This window comes from Carassius carassius, chromosome 29 (genome assembly GCF_963082965.1).
Source record: "Carassius carassius chromosome 29, fCarCar2.1, whole genome shotgun sequence".
Taxonomy (NCBI): Eukaryota; Metazoa; Chordata; class Actinopteri; order Cypriniformes; family Cyprinidae; genus Carassius; species Carassius carassius.
In genome coordinates, this window is record NC_081783.1 from 22,385,683 (window position 1) to 22,391,639 (window position 5,957).

The following is a 5,957-nucleotide window of genomic DNA, read 5'->3' on the forward strand; positions in this document are numbered from 1 at the left end:
CAGGTCATATCTACAGACCAAAATATACTGCATTATAAAGTGCTAAATGCAACGAGCAGACAACCACCCAAATCATTCCAGCAACCTCAGTGTAGAAAACTTTAACAGCCACATAGCAATGCCCCAGCAATCTCCCAAACATTTTAGGAACCTCAAAGTCACGTGGGAAACTTTGTCAATCACATGACAACGTCCTGGCAACCACCCACAACATTCTGGCAACTCCCTGGCAACCACCCACAACATTCTAGCAACTCCCTGGCAACCACCCACAACATTTTAGCAACCATATAGCAACTCTCTGGCAACCACCCAGAACATTCTAGGGCCATGTCGAAACTAATACGTTTTCGTTTGAAAACCCATCTTTTTCTCTCCATTTTTACTGAGGAGTTTTTATCAAGGAAAACTGACCTTTTGGAAAACGCTCTCCAAAGTGGATAAATTTGAAAATGCCATTTTCGCGTTGTAGTGTAGACTGTAAAACTGAGGCTTTTGAAAACGATGATGCAAGTTAGTCATGTGACGCATATTATACCAATAAATATCCGTGTTTATACTGGTATGGTGCACGTTATGTGCTATGCACTTTCACACTATTGCAATAGATGTGTTACTTTTTGTACACTCATATTACAGTCCTGCAAAGATGAAGCAAATATACCCGCGATCGCTATTTGTGGCAAAACATGAGGGCAGTTGCATTATAGATCAGACATAAAATCGTGAGTGTGCGCGACCTGTACACGTGTGTGAATGTGTTCTTTTCATAAATCAAATTTCCTGTCAGAAAAACTGCATGAAAATGTCTCATGTCTGTTTCATGTGTATCATCCATAGTGAGATCAAAGTAACGCGGGAAACTTTAGCAATCACATGGCATTCCCTGGCAACCACCCAGAACATTTTAGCAACCACATAGCAACACCCTGGTAACCACTCAGAATATTCTTGGAACCTCGAAGTGGTGTGGGAAACAATGATTATTGCTTCGATTTCACTTTCTAGTATTTTTTTTTTTGAAAACATGAAGAAAATAATGTCAAATAAATATATGGAATAAAAAAATCTAAACTTCGAAGGACTGCACTAAATATTTCTAGATGTGGACTTGTTGCTTATAACTGAAGCACTGAACACACACACACACACACACACACACACACATTACTGTCACCAACAACCTGTAATCCCGGCAGTGTCTACCCAGCTGAGTCAGCGGGAAAAGCGAAGGATTCCGAGAGAGAAACAGACTGTTCTGGAGGCGAAGTGGTGGAAAGATTTGTCGGCCAAACCCAGAGGAAGGTGTATGGTAATGCTGGAGAAGGAAAGAATGCAAAATATGTGCGTGAGAACACAGGGGTGACCTGAGACCTGCTGGAATTATGGGAAAAAATATATCCCACCGACCCACAGGAAACACTCACACCCTCCGTCTCACACACACACACACACACACAATCACGGTCAGTTCCAGGCAGACACACAGAGGTCATGCTCACACACCCTCAGTATGACACACAACGAACACGTCTGACACACAACACACCCTCAACCAGATGGACACGCAGACCCGCTCAAGTAACGTGGCAGCTTCACACACAGATACAATATTGTGTTATATGTGGTTAATTAGCTACGAGTGAAAACCAGACAAACAGATGAATCACACAAAACTGGAAAAACCTGCCAAGGTTATATTTCACTTCAAAATCAGACAGTATTCTGCATAAAACAAAAATGAAGGCTATTTTTTAGGATTATTACAATTTTTTGCATTATGACATTATGATTAAACACATTGCACCCCAAAATTCTAATGACAAATTATTTTAATTAGTACTAGAATAATAAAATATTTCCTCATCATCAGTGGAACGTTCTATTTTTGTGAATGTGGCATTTTTAATTTCTACTGATTTTTATAATAATAATAATAATTATTATTATTATTATTATATTATACAAAGAAATAAAAAAAGTTATAGAAAGTTAATAGATTGTTTTTACTTAATTGGTTTTACAATAATACAAACGCAAATAAATATTATTATTTAGCATTAGTATTCAGACATGACATACTACACAATTTTTCACATTACGGTCCTATTTTACGGTCAAAATATAAGGATTTGTGAAAATAAAAATAAAAAACATGTCAAAAGTAATAATAATATACATATATAAAAAAACTATGCATTCATTCAAGTATTCAGACATCATATATTAATAACAATTACATGTTTTTCACTTTATAGTTCTAATAATTTTGGAAAATACAATAAAATAATGTCAAAGTAAATAATATTAATAATAACAATAAAAATAAGTATTATTATTATTAAAGTAATCAGACATGATGTGTTACAGTAATGAAAGTATTTTATTTTCACTTTACGGTCCTATTTTTCAAAATAAAAAGATTTGAGAAAATTAATTTAAAAAAGTCAAAATTAATAATATTAATAATATATATAAAATAATATATTTAGAAACAATGTTATTTAAGTATTCAATGTATTTATTATGTATTATTATTATTATTACGCTAACTTACATAACACAAATATTATTTTACCTTTGCTATTGGAGTGAAATATGAACAAGACATTTGCTCATGACACTCAAACACTCACACATCTAACTTTTCTGTAACATGGGTACCATTTAGCCCCAAATATTCACTACTAGAAGGCCACTAATACCGCAGCGTAGAAACTGAATCCAGGTCATACTGTTGTGCAGCGAGCAACCACAGCTCCATCACACACACACACACACACACACACACACTTTTCAGCACAGCAAACCACAACGAAACTGACGCGCCGCAGCCAGACCCACAATGTAAAACAACGAGCATTAAGTGCTCCTTCTCTCTCGCCGACACCACAAACAAATTACTTCTGACACACATTCCCTCTTTCCAATCCGTGAAGACGCACAGGCCCACGCCGATAAAACTCTCCAAAGACAAATGCCCTTTCTGAAGATGTGTTTGGCTGAAATGGGCTGAATCGCCTCAACATTCCCAGACAAACATTCTCATGTCGGCCGCTGGCTGTAAAGCCGGAGGAATTGTTTGAAATGGGGGAGAGTCTCGAGGTGCGCCAGGAACCACTAACAGGTGCAGCGTTTGGGATTGTTTGTGTTTGTTTGGGAATGTTGGGGAAAAGACGGCTTGTGGCCTCTTCTGAACCTGCCTTTGCTAAACTGTGCACTCTTCTCGCTGGTTTGTTGTGAACTTTTCCAATCTAATCTGGACGAGTGACATTTATGCATTTATATGCTTTAGTTTGCCAAGGAAAACCCATTGAGGACATATTAACATTTCCAAGCATAAGTCCACCCAGGGGTGAAGGTGTTTGGCAGGGGCCGAGCATAACGTGCTTTATCCAACTGGAACAACACTTCTATCGGCCAATCATATTTCAGGAACCTGTGCAGAGGTTGCACTCAAGCCAGCCAATCAGATCGCTGTTCAGGTCAAGGAGGACACTTGTTTATCTGAAGGGAGCTAGTATGGAGTTAGATTAATTATTTATTTTTAGTGGGGGAAGATGCTTACACTGTATTAAAAATAATAAAATAATAAAAATTAAGTTGGAAATAAAACGGATTACTTTTATTTTTTTACATACTATAGAAGCTGTTCAAAACATCAAAATTTAATTAATTGTATGACTTGCAATTGTTTTCTGAGTGAAAACTTTACCTTTTATTTAGATGTAGATCAGTTCATTGTCAAAATGTATTAAAACTGACTTTATTTACATTCTTAATATATCGTCTTATTCTTAATATATGTCTTATTTTGATGGATTCATCTATGAATGTTTTTATTATTATTTATTGATAATCAATTAGGATTTTCCTGAATCTTAACACTGTTAAAGGCCTGAGGTCAGAAACATACTCCAAGCCAAAGAAAAACAATGTACAAAAAAAAAAAACAGTGTTAAAAAAATTAAACAAAAACATAAAAAAGAATTAATAACAATTAAATAAAAAAAATAACGAGATTGAACTGAATAAATAAATAAAAACACATTAAAATCTAACAGTATGCTTTGTAAAATAAATAAATGTAAAAAAAAAAAAAATTTTAAGAGACTGAATATTTTCAAGATAATTTATAAATTTACAATATTATTTAGATGAACATATGTTCATTATTTAGGTCTCTGATAAAACTGACCCTGCTGAATAAGTTCCAACCTACAAGTAACCATCAAGTCTCATAAGCTGCTAAAAGAAAATGAGACCACTGGCTCCTATCTAATGGACTGCCTCTGTCAGAGCGTTTATTACACAAACCAAGACAAGACAGGATTTCTAGAAGAATTCTCTCTCTTGGCACGAGTTTAAAATAATCCCCAGCCCACGGCGCTCTGTCATCCGCTTATTACTGAATCAATCAAACGCTTTAACCAGCAGCTCATCAGCAGCGTTCAGGCTTGTTCGGTCTGGATCATAGACTGTAAACTCGGCTCAGTCTGAGGGAGAGAATGTTGATGCGCAGCGACACCTAGTGGTCTCTCTGACAAACAGCAAGACGACATGTCCTGCATCATTCAATTATTTAAGGACTACTCGGGTCACAAGGTCAAATTGCTTATTAATGTTAATCAATCAGGATTTTCTGAAGCTCAACTCTGTTACATTAAACCCCTGAGGTCAGAAACATACAGTGGTTTTCAAACAATAAATGTAAAAAAACTAATGAGAAAAAATGTAAATCGAAAATAACTATAATAATAATTCAAATACAGATTAAAATCAATTTGAAATTTTTTTAAATAAATTAAATACAAATTAACTAACTTGATTAGTTGAACTTGAACCCTAACTAAATTTAACATAAGATAAATATTCACCAGATATGGCATTTTAGACATATTTATGATTTACATTTTTCAGTCCTTGGTCCTTCGCACAAAGATGATCAATTATCAAAATTTGGTGGTATATGGCATCGAAAAGATTGAAAAGTCCTGCTCTACGCATTAATGTTATAATAATTACATTAATCTAAAACAATAAAAAAAATATATATTTTGATTACTTGAAATATAATATATATATACACACACACACATTCGTATAATAGTGTTTATTATATTTCAAGTAATCAATATACAGTACAGACCAAAAGTTCAGACACACCCTCTCATTCAAAGAGTTTTCTTTATTTTCATGACTATGAAAATTGTAAAGTCACACTGAAGGCATCAAGGGCTATTTGACCAAGAAGGAGAGTGATGGGGTGCTGCGGCAGATGACCTGGCCTCCACAGTCACCGGACTTGAACCCAATCGAGATGGTTTAGGGGTGAGCTGGACCGCAGACAGAAGGCAAAAGGGCCAACAAGTGCTAAGCATCTCTCGGGGAACTCTTTCAAGACTGTTGGAAGACCATTTCAGGTGACTACCTCTTGAAGCTCATCAAGAGAATGCCAAGAGTGTTCAAAGTAGTAATCAAAGCAAAAGGTGGCTACTTTGAAGAACCTACAATATGACATATTTTCAGTTGTTTCACACTTTTTTGTTATGTATATAATTCCACATGTGTTAATTCATAGTTTTGATGCCTTCAGTGTGAATCTACATTTTTCATAGTCATGAAAATAAAGAAAACTCTTTGAATGAGAAGGTGTGTCCAAACTTTTGGTCCGTACTGTATATATATATATATATATTTTTTTTTTATGCAATGATTGTAAGCCTGATTTATCGTAACTTCACACGTCTGTGACTTTAAAGCATGTGTTATCATTTAGGAAGCTGCTATAAATATGACATCAGCTTAATAAACTTCAACTAACCTACTCAGAAAGATTCTCTTCAAACCTTCAGTCTGCTACAACAGCAGCTGATCTGAAAGAGAAAGAACGGAGCAAAGAGGAAAACGCAACTGCATTTGAACCACAAGAAATTTGCGCACTTGTGTAAAGCATG